This window comes from Thunnus maccoyii, chromosome 10, assembly GCF_910596095.1.
Source record: "Thunnus maccoyii chromosome 10, fThuMac1.1, whole genome shotgun sequence".
Lineage (NCBI taxonomy): Eukaryota > Metazoa > Chordata > Actinopteri > Scombriformes > Scombridae > Thunnus > Thunnus maccoyii.
This window is the reverse complement of record NC_056542.1, coordinates 8,208,934-8,225,237: the sequence shown is the minus strand read 5'-3', so window position 1 is coordinate 8,225,237 and position 16,304 is coordinate 8,208,934. Positions and strand designations below refer to the sequence as shown.

General features: G+C 38.8%; 1 protein-coding gene across 1 annotated transcript in view; it reads right to left on the bottom strand.

The window, feature by feature from the left end:
• The window catches only part of sv2a (synaptic vesicle glycoprotein 2A), a 55,686-nt gene extending 43,301 nt beyond the window's left edge, over positions 1-12,385 (bottom strand). The window contains exon 1 of the mRNA XM_042425137.1: positions 12,308-12,385. The gene's annotated coding sequence lies outside the window, so the exon portion shown is untranslated. The remainder of the gene's footprint in view (positions 1-12,307) is intronic.
• Between the last annotated feature and the right edge of the window lie 3,919 nt (positions 12,386-16,304).

Here is a 16,304-nt window from a genome sequence, read left to right as displayed (position 1 = left end):
CACTAAGGTATTCATAATGTGACTGAAGTAGTTGTCCAGTATTAAAAACCATAGAGGAGGTGAGCATGATTGTCAGGTTTTCAGTTTTGGAAAGTATAGAAAGATGAGGAGTTTCAGATATCTTCCCCTGATCCAACAACCCTTTTGACACTTTTATTCTGTCATGCTTCAATAGTTGCACCTAAAATCGTAAAAAAAGAATGACAATGAAGGAGCTATGGGCTGCCATGTTTACAAATCCCACCATCTTGAAAACTGCATATCCTGTAGGTGCCAAAATTTTGAGACACAGTATCTGCCTCTGAAATTTACATTTCCCAAACTTCACCACCACAGGTGTAAAAGTAAAACTAAAAAATATATCATGTTGTAATTTTGGTTAACTGACTTTTTAGAATATTTTTTTCTCCTTCTGTCATTATTTATCTCAAGTGTAAAGATGTTATTATTTAATTGTATCCCTGATAGTGACATTTAAGGTGACTGTGATTGTGACTGATGCAGCAAAAAGCCTATTTCTCAGTGTGGCTGAGTATCATTGATGTTATTTCGCACTGTAAGCTTCGTTGATCTACTACATAGTCTCACTCTTCAGTAGAGTAGTGTATAGGGAATATTATATCACATTAGCTCTATAAGAAGGCTGCCCACATCTCAATTATTCTCTTTCAGAGGACCACTGGAGATTTCCACCTGACACTAAGAGAGTTATAACCACCATTAGTCGGACTCTGATGAGACGCTGCATAACAGCCACATTCATAAGTTGCACTGATGGCCTTAAGCATTTAACAATTATGTTTTACTGCACTATTAAAACACAAACGTTAAGAGCATCTGCTAAACTGAGCAGTTCTAAATAGATTTCCCCTTTCACATTGGGCCTTGGCACTCAATGATGGGAGCGGGACATTTTATTTAGTGGAAATACAAGACCCATTTAGCAGCAGACAGTTTCTGGTAGAGAAAAGGGACAAGTGGTTACAGGCTCAGAGAAGATGGATGAGGATAAAGAAAACCACTCAACAGTTCATATACAGCACCGTAACTGTTGCCCTTAAAGCACTCCGCTCACTGAAAATGTTCTCTGAATAAACTAAGCTTTGATGAAACCCCATCACACTTACGGCTCAATTCATTTTCTTGAAAGCATGAGGTAGACAGAGTCACTATCTTTTCTTCTGCTCTCTCTATCTTTCCTGACACCCAAATAAGACCGATAGAAAAATTGTAAATGATGATACGAAATGCGGTTTATTGCTAAACTCTACTGTTATCTTTGACTTTCACATGACAAACAGGTGAAAATGGTATGTCCACGCTGGCGTTTAATCACAGTTAGTGTAACATTATTCATGTCCACATGGTTAAAAAAGGCACACCGCACTGATCCAGTTCACCAGCTCCACACCTCACTTTGACCTCATTATGATACGTTTGTGTGTGGCAATAAGCTAGGTGCTATAAAACTACAAGTGACACCACTGATAGCTTGTTTCAGCATCTAAAAGCCCCAAGAAACACTCTTTCAGCTGGAAAATTAACAGAGATGCTACAGCTGAAAAATATCTGGTATGAACAGAAATTAAATCTGCATGACATATTATCACCTCTTAAAGCTGTTGGCAGAAAAATATCTGGCTCTTTAGCTGCTAAATGCTTCACTGTGTTCACCAGCTAGTTGCTACTGTAACTTTCTTCTTCACTAAACAGCTGCCTGCTGCTGCTGAAAATGATGTCGATGAGAGCAGTGTGACTGAGTGAAAAAAGTAAAGTTGTGGGCAGTAAAAAAACAAAATGAGCTGAGAGACAGCAAAACTCTGTGTGCAGCTGAGGGGAACAGTAGAGATGATAATAATATAATCTCTGCAAGTTCTTCACTACAAGCGACATGTTTCACCTTTATACATAGTAATCTGAGCTCCTGTTCTTATAAAATATTGATTAGTGCAGCTTTAAGGAGGAGAATTCTCCTATTTAAAGAAGGAAATATCCAGCATTTTATCATCCATAAATGATCAAGAACCACATTAAGTTGTTTTAAAACAAATGAGCCCAACATGGAGAACATCAGCCGTCTTTACCAACCGATAAATTATTTTCACATTCATCAACTGGGTTGGTGTGAGGGGAAGTTGCTTTAGAGCACAAACAGAAACAGCTGATGTTAAAAATAGCTATAAGAGCTGTCAGATACTGTAATGAGTAAAAGACTGCATGAAAAAAACAACCTCAAAACTGTTTAAAGGCCTTTTTAAAACAAGGAACAATCTGGGATTTTATAAAATCTGGTATTAATCTTGAGAAACACTTAAATGTGCAACAAAATACTGATCTTGTATTTTGTCATGTATTTACTGTAATTCAGTAGATAACTCCATACATAATACAGGATGAACTTACAATCAGAGCTGATATGAACAAACATTTCATCTCTATGTCATGCTTCAGAAAGGGTGAAACAGCCTCTGAAATGTTTCTATTACTGTAGCTCTCTGTGCCTTGAGGTAGATTTTTTTTTTTCCATATGAATTTCTCACGTCACAGAGAGATGAAATTCCTGTTGTGAACATGCGAGCAGGTTAGACCACAGCTGGGGGAGCAGCAGCGCGAGTTGAACAGTTTACGGAAACGAAAACCAGGATCAAACAGGGGTAAACGCATTCATTAAAAGTTGCATCCAATTAACAGCCCTGCGTTTGCTGCTAGGATGAGTCATTCCTATCTCCAAATATAACCTCAGCTTTCATCAACACGCGGTTTAACACACCTTCACACATGCACACTCACACACAGACACACGACTTCATGCATAAAGCATCACTCTCCATGACACAGGAACATACAGTAAAGTAAAGCTGGGCAACGTGAATGAATAAGAATGTTTAACAGATATCGACATATTTTATAATGAGGCAAAATTATTCAATTTAAGCATAGTCAAACTGATGTTCAAGAACATTAAGTGTGCTCCAATGTTGCATTCAATCAACAAAAACACTTTAATAAACCATTTATAGCTTGTATTATTATTAAATCTGTGTGTGTGTGTGTGAGAGAGAGCAAATGAATGAAAAAGAAATGCATGCATGCAAAGGTAAAAGATGAATGCAGCATGTGAGTGAGAGGAAGAGAGAGAGAGGGAGTGGTGGTCAGATGGCTGGTAATGTCATGCAGTGCCGAATTCATTTCTCTTGACATCTTTGATTTCTCGCAGTGATGCATGCAGTATATTTTCTCCTCTGATATATTGTCCTTGAGGCTCAGCACAATCCTGATCAAGACGACGTGCTGATAGATAGAAAGAAAAAAAAAAAAAGATCTGAAGAGAAAGCATGAATGCTGAATTTAATATTCCTGAAACACTTAATTTCCATTTTGACTAAAAACAAATAATTAAGTCTAACATTCAATATCATTCCAAAATACAGGCTGGTCTTCGAATTACAAATTACATTCTCAATCTGTGTTTTTTTTTTTTTTTTGGGTTGAATGGGTGGCAGTTTTTTTCTTTTCGGACTCATTGTTTATATGTCAATTCAGAACAAAACTCTTTCAGTTTCTTAGCAACACCAAGCGCTGCGATCATGACGGTGAGAGAAAAAGTTGTGGTTGACGTCCCTTCTGAAGTCAACAAAAGTAAAAGTTGGGCACTTCAGCTCGGCCACAACATCGGTGTGACTCATGCATGCTAATTGCTTAGCAGCAGTGTTGTCTCACCAGTGAAGCTTTGTTCAGCAAGGAAGACTTCTTCCCTCACAATCTGCCTTTATCCTCTGTGACTGAACGTCTGCTGTTTCCTGCTGTATTTTTCTCCGTCACCTCCGCTTTCCCATGCCGTCAAAATCCCTACATTCACAATTCTGATATGAGATGGTATTTCTGTCAATCAATCAGTCCCTGGCTGCTGTTTTTTAAATATCATTATAACTACTATTGCAAAACCCATCTCCTCCCCATCACCACCTTGACCTCACAGATTTCCAGGAAGACTCAATTGAAAGTTTCCATCAACCACTTGCTGACTCTTCTCCACCCCACCAGCCTCTAAATCCTATCCTATCTCCTATCCTCATATGGGCCTACGTTTAAAGGATAAGCTGGTGATTTTCAAAATTTTTTCTCATTGTCAACAAATCTCATGTGCAGAGCAGCAGACCATTTCCGTGGATGACATGTTCCTTCACCCCAAAGATTACGGTCACAGAAATTTGTTAAGAAATGGCTACAGAGACTAAAAACAGCGATCACATTTTCAGAATCTAGACAGTAGTTCTGTGTAAGGCAGACGGCACATGTGCATGCGTGGGAATGCAGTTCTTTTTACAGCACTTCGCACTGAAGTTGTAGAGTAAAGTTAAGAGGTCTACTCTCCAGAAACTGAAAATGTGATCGCTGTTATAAGTTTTTGGAGCCATTTCTAAACAAACTAACGTCACCATAAATCTTTGTGGGGGAGGAATATGTCACCCAGGGCAACACTGTGGCTCACTGACATATTTTTAGTTATTTTTAGACAACATTGGAGGTCTACGGCAGAGAGGAATAACATAAATCAGGCTTTGGATGCATGCACACATGCACAATACTTGTAAGTAGATCACTTCATTGTTGTTTGGGCTCTGCATGTCATGATTTGTTGACAATAAGAAAAATATAGAAAATCACCAGCCTTATCCTTTCATGAAGATGCGTCACATCGATGGCTTGTAATCATCCAAATCTTTCTCTGTTGCTAACTGTTCCAAATGATCACTCCTTCACCACTGGAGAACAAGGGAAAAGATGTCTATTTATCTACTGTATGTTATTCCTCATGAGATGTACATAAAATACTCCTGATGCACACAGACATCAATAAAATCTGAATCCATTCTCTGTCCAATAGACAGCCTCTTATATCCTCAGTTGGAGAGTCTTTTCTGCTCTCATGAGTGCACCAGAAGCATTGCATTGTGGGTAGGGTCAACACAGCCCACGCGCCTGTTCTGTTTGAAGATTTCCCCCCACAAGACTCAGTCAACAAACACCGACGCTCATAATAAAGCACACTGTCTGCTGCCATGATGGGCTCAGACAACAGGAGGAGATTACATTCAACCGTATGTTCATTTCATATCAGCTTGCCAAAAAGGAAAAGAGAGACAAGGCAGCGAATGTTCCCTGTGGACTGTACATATATATATATATATATATATATATATATATATATATATGTGTGTGTGTGTGTGTGTGTGTGTGTGTGTGTATATATATATATATATATATATATATATATATATATATATATGTGTGTGTGTGTGTGTGTGTGTGTGTGTGTGTGTGTGTGTGTGTGTGTGTGTGTGTGTATATATGTATATATATATATATTTTTTTTAATTTCTTAATAAATTTCTATTTTAAACTTTATTTAATCAGGTAGTCTCATTGAGATTGAGATCTCTTTTTCAAGAGAGACCTGAGAACAAAAAAAACATTCATAACCAGACCAGCATACTTTTTCTTAATGGTAGAAATGTTGTGCTTTATGCCACTAAAGTGCTGTGTCACTGGCATAAAAACTCAAACTACAGTACATAAAAATCCAAGAATAATGTATTTTAGGGAGCTTAGGAAGCTCTTGTGGATGTAAATATTGTAATAACTTATTATGCTTGCATTCAAATTCATTAGAGTATTGATCTATTAAATGTAGTGGGCTATATGGTAATTACATGACAAAGATATTTGTCAAGCCATAATTATCAATTTCAATCAATTTACTAAATTACAAGCTCAGCAATCTGCCTAAAATATTAAAAAAATATATTTCATTTCAGAAGTTAAACTGTTTGACACAAGATGTCTCCTACTTCACTGTAAAGTCCATTCTCAGTGTTTGTGAACTGGAGGCTTCGAGTTTCCACATCACACGTATAAGTTGAATATTGGACCACGATTGGCTTCTAAACTAGTTGTGATGTCACAAATCATGCTTATTAGCCCGCCCCTTAAAATCTGATTTTCAGTGAGCACAGAGAAAACTTCCACTTTCAGCAGATGAATGTGAAAACAGCCTTCCAGTGTCAAACTCTGTATATACATCATTGTGCACACATATTTTTGAGTTTGAGTGGGACTTCAAATATATTATTGCTTTAAATGTTTGTGGATGCTGACATTTTGAAAATAGATATCAGTTCTGAAAAAAATTATTTTCTTGTTAAAATGATTTATATTGGCTCATTTTCAACAAGAACCCTTGGGTCTGAGGGGTTAAAGGTTAAATCAATACTATCTTCCGACACTAATCAAAATAACATCAACTCCCTGTGTGAGTTGGTTTTCCTCCCTGGTAAAGTAATTGAAATACCCTCTAGACTATTTCTGACAGCAGGGCGAGGTGGAATATTTAGTATTCTTTTGTCGTACAAGCACACACACATACACATTCAGCACTGGCTTATACTTATCTTCCTGCCTTGTGTTTACTATTTCACCCATCCACCGGCATTTTTCACCCATCCTCATCTATCACTTTTCTATCAGCTACTCTGGTCTGAGCTTCGAGGGGAGTCCTGCTGAGGCCGTGTGGAGGATGCATCAATTATTCACTTGTTTTCTGGCCACAAGGACAGAGGTGCCAGAGCTGACACGTCCCCCTCAGCAGTGATGTATCGGGGCAATAAAACCTCTGCTCACAGCAGCCTGGGTCCAGTCGCTCCTGATCTGCACCAACCACAGTGTGACATCTGAACAGAGTCGCACAGGAAGTGACAGTTTTATTCAGCTGCACCATGTTCCTGCATGGCTTCAGGCTCATCCAGACTAAAGGACATAACAGCAGCCAGAGAGGAGGGTGTGATGATTGGTTGTTAGGCTTACTGGGTCATAGCTCCTCCCCAACGCTGGTCTGTGCATGCACAAGTCCCCTTTGGGAGAAATTTGCAGCCTAACATGAGTCACGTCATTGTTCCCCTGCTTGGGCTCTCAGTGTGCACCGTCACCCTGGTGGCACCACGGCGGCTAGCAACACCATGTCAAACACTGTGACGTCAGCTCTCTGCATCCATTTTGGCTTTGCTCACTGCAAAATGGACTGACGAGGAGTCAGACTGAGGGCAGCTGAGAGGTGCAGTTCAAAACCTGCAGCAGGGTAGATAAAAACTGTTTGCTTAACACCACACACAGCTGTGTGCACGGCGTGAGTTTTTTACAGCAGCTCACATTGGTGTCATTTTCTCTTGTTTAGTTAATTCGCATTCACCACGAGTGTAATTCCTGTATAATTTAATTTTTTTGTGAGCAGCAAAATGCCAAAATTTATTTCTATAGCTGAAGGTGTTTGTTTGAAAAAGACCTGCTGAGAATCCACAAATATGAAGCAGACTAAATTAATTTAAGTGAAAGCTGACAAACTGCTCATTACTAACCCCAGGTAATGAAATATAATTAGACTTTGTTTTATGTCTGTGTTTTGAGACTAATAAGATTATGAGGCTGTATTTTGGCTACATACTAATGTCACCATGCCAACATTGGCATGCAAAAGGTGTCTCCTTTGTCTTCAAACTTTGGCAACCCCATGAAAAAACAAACTGCGACCAACAATATCCAATACCACAAAGGCATATGTGCCATTAATCTTTATGTATTTTAACTCTCTCTAACATTGTCATATTTGTATTTTTAGATTGTCTTTACATGTGTAAATTAATTGTATATGAGTACTTTTATTTGTTTTTTATGTTTTTGTTATTTGCCTCAAATTTCCCCTTGAGAGACAAGCTGTATTTGCATGTATAATGTTCACCATCTTATTTTAGCGTGTTAGCATGCTAACATTTCAGCACTTAACAGGAAGTATAGCTGTGGCTGAAGGCTGATTAGTAATAAACCAAAATATTGGATAGATTAAAATTTTGACTTTATGGTACCATTGAAAAATTAAAGGACACCAAAATGATTACAATTCATCCTGAGAGGAAGATCAACATGTTGAGACATTTCACTGAAAACCACAATGTCAGCCTCATGGTGGCACTTGAGGAAAAATCAGGGGAACCATGAACGTCTATACCAAATTTCATGCCAATCCATCCAATAGATGTTGAGATATTTCAGTCTAAATCAAAGAGGTGGACCGATGTGAAAAAAGAAAAGGGGCCTGAGAGGATACAGATACACTTTGGTTAACATGTTCTTTGTAATAGTGAATTATTAACTGAAGAGCAACACCATTTCCTCCATGGAGGAAGTGAATTCTTTCCAGACACCCAAGAATATGCTGCAGGGATTATACAGGGAGATTACAGAACCCACTATGCAGATATCATTACCACTGCAGATGCTTCGCTGCTGCTCGTCTCTCTCAGTGAACAATCAGTGTAATGTTTTTTATGGTTGCTTGAATTAAATTGTTGTCACTACAAGCTTTGCTCTTGCTTCTCTGTGCATCAAAGCTATTTGTGTTTCCTTGCTGGAGCTGCAGTGTGTTTTATCTCATTACTGCATTCAGTTCAGTCCACTGAACAGTGTGTTTTAGAACAGAGTAGAGCTAGTAACACTTTACAGGCTTCACAATTTCTTGATAATTTTTCAGGAAGTTTCCTGAAAGGACTAACAAAATAAATATTAATTAAAGGGAAAAGAGAGACAATAACATTCTGAGATGTTACACATATTAAAGGAGTAGTTCAACATTTTCAGAAATACACTTTCTTGCCACTTCTTGCTGAGAGTGAGATAAGATGATACCACTCTCATGTTTGTGTGTTAAGTATGGAGCTGAACCCAGGAGGCAGTTAGCTTAGCTCAGCATAAAGTGTAAAAGTAGGGCAAACAGCTAATCTAGCTCTGTCCAATGTTACAAAATATACCTACATACACCTGTAAAGCTCATTAACTAAAAGATTGTATCTTGTTTAATTAATCTGTATGCAAACTGAAATGCAAATAAGACATGTTGTGGTTTTACACACAATTGTGTTCTGCCTCCAGTTTTTATGCTAAGCTAGGCTAACTGCGTCCTGGCACCAGCTCCTCACTTAACGCACAGAAATGAGAGTGGTATCGATCATCTCATCTAATTTTCAACAAGACAGTGAATGTCAAACAAAGAAAATGTCAAACAGTTCTTTCAAGTACCTACTAATTTATTCGGTTTTTAATAACGAACCTGCAAAGGTAGAATTTCCTTGAAAGAACTGCAGAAGTCTTAATGATTGATGACTGGGAAAACTAACATTTTTTTTGGAAATCTTATTATGCCTATTGCTTAATTGTCAGATTGTATACTTTAATTCACATCTATACAGAAAAACAATTTTACATTTTTGAATGTTCAGCTGACCTGCTGTGCCCCGGCTAAAGGGCAGTTTCCTGAATGCTACAAGATTATGCTACCAATTAATTAGTATTTTCCCAGGTACCACCTGAACACTGCATTTGCCTTTTTATTGGTGGCAGATTACGTCGTTTTTTTTCAGAAATCTTAAGAGTTTACAGTTATTTATGAGTTCCTTTATTAGGAAGCTATGGGACCTATAAAATCTCTGATGATTTGTTGCATAATTACAGTAGCAGTTAATTAATCAACAAATATAAAACAGGCAAAAAACAGAACCAACATATATTAATCATATTCAATTGTGTGTAAACGCAAAAGAAGTAGAGCAACACCTCTTCTCTCAGCTAAAAAAAAAGCACTGTTGTTAATGGAGAGTTATGTGCTTGACACTAATCGTGCTTCAACCCCCCCCAAATCTGGAGAAGGGAAGGGAAAGGCCATCGATTATCTCTCAGTCTCACAGTAAATCTTTAGCAGAGAGGAATGTTTCAGCAGCAACATGAACCAAAACCAGATCTTCTAAAAAAAAAAACCAATGCAGCACAAATGAACCTGTGTTTCCTTGAAGCATTGATCTAAATATTGAAACAGCTGATGACCACACCCGGATGGGGTAGCTGAGGTGGATAGCTGTGCTCTACTGCAGCACAGCCTGCTTTTTTTATCCAATATGCTAATGTATCCGGCACCATTGCATTTCTCCCAGCCGCGGCAGAGGCGAGTTGTAACTTGTGACAGGGCTAATCTCTGCGGGCAGACCAGAGCACGGCCCAATCAGCAGGGGTAGTAGGCAGAAAATGAGAACACCAAACAGAGCAGCTCCCTTAGCTCCTCCTGGTTTTAAGTGGAGCTCCTGTGTGATAAGCTGTGTGAACAGTCATTTAAATGGGAATGTCAGCATCACCAGCAACAAGATGTCAAGTCAAGGGCATTAACTGAGTGAAATAACTTTGAAGGGTAGTACATAGCATAAACATTTGTCTTTCATCTTATCTTCGACTAGTGAACATGTTGCTAATCCTTTTCTAACTTTAGCCACAGACAAAATCCATCAAAGGGCATGTTTTGATGCTCAGATTTGGGTTTACCATTTTCAGCTATCTTTGTTAGTCACTGAATCACTGCAAAGTTGGAGCAAACACCATCACCAATAATTACAGCTTTGAGTGTTGTATGTTGAATGACAGCTCAACTACAATTTATATTGAAAACTGTGGAAACTTCATGACAATGATTATCACTGTTAAGAGGGTCTGGTGTTTTACGTGAAGTTCTCCCCCTGATGCTTCAGAGGAAACATCCGAACCTTCTCCAGCTGCAGCACAACACTGTACAAGTGTAGAAAATGGATTGATGGATGGATGGATTGCATTTAAATATTACAACCAGCACTCAGCTACCACTACACAACAGAAATGGAAGCTTGTTAAAAACTGACAACTAATTGTTGTGCGTGAAATGCCTCTGCAGTCTATTTAGGATCCAATCATGACCTTTAGTTTACACCAAAAAGAAAAAAACATACTGTTGGTTCTCTGTTTCATTACAAATATCCCTTCTGGATCCCTGATGAGGGCAAGACCTGTCCTAAATACACTGGAGAATTTTTTTAATCTATTATTTCCATGTGAAATAAAGGTGTGTAGGCATTTTTGGATGAAAACAGGATGCCTTTAATACAGTATACACCTCTGTTGTACAAGGTAATGTCAGGGTAAAGATGTTGTCGCCTAATACAGACTAATTAGGAGGCAAATTATAAGTCAAATAAAATTTAAAAAAAGAAAAAAAAAATGAAAGAAAACATTGTCCTGCAGGTTTGAAACTGGAGCTGCTCCCTTCATGCAGGGCTGGATGCACAAATAGCTCAGAAACTGACTGAGCTGTGATGATGGCTGCCACGGGGACAAGACATTAGCATGCAAAGTTGTAAAACGCATTACCTCCAAACAGGGAATAGATCATAAATCCCTGCAGAGTCATTTTCCAAAACCATTTTCCCCTTTTAAACCATATTTCACAACATTCATAGGATATTCTCACGATATCAAACAACATCCCTCTCAAGGCAAAGTCGTTTTAGCACCACTGACATAAACCACCGCAAAGCAACGCCAAACCACAGAGGAAATCAAGGGGAAAAAAATTGCTCATCACTCTTTCTCCGTCACATTCTCCCCGCTGGGTTTCTACAAGGTCATTTTGGCGCACGACGCAGGACAGGACACCCCAACCACACTGACACTGTTAATCCAGCCTGAAATTTGCACATATTCAATGCAACAGCACATAACCAAGACAACTTTTTATAATAGTAGGGGGAAAAAAGTGTGGTTAAGACAGAAGTACAAATTTATAACCGTGCGCTAATGAGGAAAGGCGACACAGACGACAAAGAGGGACAAGGGCATCGATACCAAAACCGTCGCCAGTTAGACAAAACTGGCTCGATAATGGCAAGCTGCTCATTTTTGCTGTTTAACGACATTCAAACATAACACTCGTAACCTCCTACCCTTCCCTCCCTGCCTCCTCCTCAGAGAAGACCTCTGCGCTGAGATGGATGGATGGATGGATGATGTTCACTATTTAACGCACAAACCTCCTCACAAGTACAAGAACGACGAGAGCATTTTCCCCAAATACGCAATCAGAGATGTCTTTAAAATCTTATCTGACTGTAATATTTCTAATTAATAAGCTATATTTTCTTATCCATAATCCGAGTTAAGCCTTGGTTTCCTTTGGGTACAGGTTTAGGGGTCATCGCGTTGCGCACCAAATTCCTGTAAACATGTTTTTAATGATTAATAAATGTCGAATTGTGTCATAAACACACCGAAATATTACTCTCTGTAATCCTGCTCGTGCATGCACGGTTAATAACGGCCGCAGCAGAGTATAAAGAGCTAATTCGTGCACTGAAATGGAAGGTTAGAATAAATTTACGCATTTAAAGAGTGTTATTTATTTCCTTACCTTTTGGTTGGAAGGTCAGGATATGCTTTTTTTGCTGTGCAGGGAGTCACCCCGAGTACTTAAAGCAAAAAGGTCCAGTGTGCCCCTGTGATGTACACTGACGTAGTAGCAGAGAGAGAGCTGCACCCTCCTCCCCCCTCCGCCCCCTTTACCTACTACACAGCATCCTTCTTGGATGGAGACACCGCCCCCCTCCCCTCCTACTCCACTCCCATCCCTCTCTTCCAGCAGACACCATTCCCCTCAGAGAGAAGAGGGGGGGTTTGCTGGTTTGTATGAAACCAAAATCGGTGAAGGTGATTCGTTTTTCTCATGAGTGATTGAGACATTGGTGAGTCTAAATATTCCAAGGTCACTATGTATTACAAGGTGCACACAACCAGGTGGGAAACGCGCTTTCCACGCTCGTGTCGAGTGTGTCTCGGTTTGACTGTCATTTGCTCCATATGCACCAAATGGTTGGTGCAATGAACTGTGCAAGACGTGCCTCACACTGCACGTGCTTAGGCTCGTGCCTGTAATTGTCCATGTTAAAAAGGAAAAAATATCACAATGATGCCTCTCCTGGAAAACAACTGGAATCATATCTTATTAATTTTATAAGGATGTGATGAAATTATGTTTCAATATAGATGTGATAGACTGACAGTATAAGATAAAAGTAATATATATGCCTTCAATAAGGCCTGTCAGCAGAGTTAATGATTTCTCATGTCACACAATTTACACATATACAGTATTTGAAAATCATTAATTAATCTGCAAAGTATACCTATTTTTTTAAAAGTATATCTACCTATCTATCCAAACTATTGCAGGATATATTTATTTTGTACTATTTTATATATTTATATTTTCATTTCTGTTGGGATGGTAACTGTCAAATCAGTCTGTTGGTCCACCACTTTGGTCCAGACTGAAATTTCTCTACAACTATTAGATGGGTTACCACAAAATGTTGTACATTTATGGTCCCCAGAGGATGAATCCTAATGATTTTGATATTCCCGACTTTTCCCCTAGCACCACCAGTACGTTGAATGTTTTGTATTTTTTTACCGAAATGCCTCAAAAACTTTTGAATGGATTGTCATGAAATTTTCTACAGACATTCATGGTGCCCAGAGGATGAATTTTACTAACTTTGGGGATTCCCTGCCTTATCCTGTAAAACATCTCCACATCTAAATGGATTGGTTCAAAGATTTGTTGACTTTTATGTTCCCTGATTTTCCTCTAGTGCCACCAGCAGGTTCAGATCTTTTCGTTTTGAGTGAAATGTCTCAACAACTATAAGATGGATTGCCATGAAATTTGGTACAGAAATTCATGTTCCTTTCTGAACTGTAATAATTCTGATCAGATGTAGCACCATCATCAGGACAAGGTTGTAATTCGTCCAATACTTTGGTTTATGTATAAAACAGGCAAAACTAATGACAGGAGAAGTGCATTTATGGAGAAATATATCAGCTGGTACAGAAGAGGTCTGTTTCCAAATGTGTCGTAATAAATGCTCACAGAGAATTTCTAAACAATAAAACAACAGAAAAACTCAGAACAAGGTGTAAAAGCACATTAATGAGGATTTGAAAATAATTAAGAACTGATAAAACAGCAGTATAAACACTAACTCATTCAGTAACAGTATGCTTCCCTCTTTTCTCTTAGGATATTAATATCACCGCTTCTGATTGGTCTGAAATCACATGACCTCATTCATATGTGTGTTACACCTCCAGTGTGCCTTCAGCATTTCGGTCTTTCAGTCAGATTTCCACTAACACACCAGCTGTCTGATTGTCATCAGGAGCAGTCAGATCAGATGAGGCCTTTCATCTTGCTCGAGGCTTTCAGCTGCTATTGTCTGTTTGGGTCATCTATTGATCAGCTGGACGAAGGGGCTGCTATCTGCAGGCAGCAGCGCCGACATCCTCCGTCCTGCTCAGTCTGATAATGAAGAGGGATGAAACAGAGCATTAGAGTGACAAAGTGAAAGATTATTTGTCATGGAAAGTCTGGCTGTAATGTTTTATCAGGGTTTTTACTGGAATATGGACTGAAAGCATATTGCAGACAGTACAGCTCTTTAATGATGTAATGGCCTATAGATGTGTATATATGGGACACAAAATGCCTACAATTATATTACTAACTGAGGTTTCTGTTGGCAGTACATTACAGTTCATTTGAGCAGCTTTTAATATGAATTTCTAGGGTGCATTTTCTCTTTCCGGTTTGATGGCGTATTCTTCATATTCATGTGGACACTAATGTGGTTTCCACTTATTTCCTGCAGCTATAACAGCAGCCGAGGGGGGTTTTGGCAGTCTACATCGATGATAAATGTCAGATTTTGTCTCGTGTTGCGTTTGTTGTTAGGATTATGGGTTTCTGTTTTGTTAAGGGAAGTGTGGATTGTATAGAGTATATTTGGGAAATCTAAAAGATAAAATGTCAGATAAATGTCAGGTTTTAGCACCAGATCACAGGAATCAAAGAGCGAGGGCTTCTCTCTGTTCATCATATATTTTATTTCCGCTGCAACGGCTAGAAATGACAAAACTGATCACTGATAACGACCAGAATTTAATTAATTTTCATTTTTACAGACATCTTCCTCTGTATTTTCATGATCATGGTTATGTTATTGTGAAAAGTCTTTTACTGTTATTGTTGCCTGAATTGTAAATTCTGTCACTTTCTGCGCACCTGTGTGGGATTTATGTGAAAAAACATGAACATCTAGTGTTTTCATTATTGATTAATCTGTGTATTATGTTCTTGATTAATCAATTAGTTGTTTGGCCTATAAAATGTCATGAAATGGTGAGAAATGCTGATCACCGTTTCCCAGAGCTCAATCTGCAACCTAAAATGTCTTGGTTTGTCCTGACCAACAGTCCACAACATAAAGATATTCAGTTTATTATCATAAAGGATCAAAGAAACCAGAAAATATTCACATTTAAGAAGCTCTTTCCTATAAAAAATGCTTTAAAATGATTGATCAATTATCAAAATAGTTGGCAATTAATTTTCTGTCAGTCAAGTAATGGTTGCAGCTCTATATTTGAGCACTTTGTTGGCTGGAGGAGAAGCATCAGCACACTCTTACCACCAGAGGATTTATCCCAGTACCTGACACCAGGTGTAACAAACAAGAGATGTAAAAGCTTTCATTAAACGGCTAATTAAAAGGCTAAATCACTTTGTGTTATAATTTTCAATGCGTGTGGTGAAGACAGAGACGGTTCCATAAATTGGGGTCATAACGTCAGTGCCTTTGACAGTCATCATGTCAGACATGAGAAAACCAAACTGATGCCTGTGTTACAAGCAACAACTATCCCAAGGTGATAAACCTCATTTATTCTTTTAATTTGTTTATTATTTAGACCTGTATGATTTACAAGGACGCTGTTTTAGATGCAATATACTGTTTCGCTTGTTTGTTCTTCAGCCAAGTTCCCATCCGAGGCATTCGAGGTTGGCAAGAAAAGGTCTTGGCTCACTATGGATCATTAAATCAGACCTACTGTAAGTCACAAAAATGAGGACTTGAGACTTGATTGATATTCTACGACCTGCAGTTAGTTTCAGCTGAACAATCTGTTGCTCGTTAGCAACCTCTACTACCACAGTTCCTCAGCAGTTTAATAAACTGACTCGGGCTGCCACACTTTTTTTGACATGAATGAACCATCCTGAATCATCACGTGACATTTCACACAGACAGGAAAGAGAGAGGAAGATAAGCAACACCTCTCCATTCTCGGCCCTGCAGAAGAACCTGTTGGTCCACTGACAGAGCAGATGAACACAGCTGCACACGTTCCCCCTGCAGCAGCCGGCAGCTGGCCCGGCTGAAGTCCTGACACACCACATTATCATCTTAACAAACCAAAATATACCTCCAGAGACAAAGTGCAGCTCTACAGAGTGTGTGCATCTACAGCTGTTGACTCTAATTGTTTTTTTTTAAACAGAATCTTCT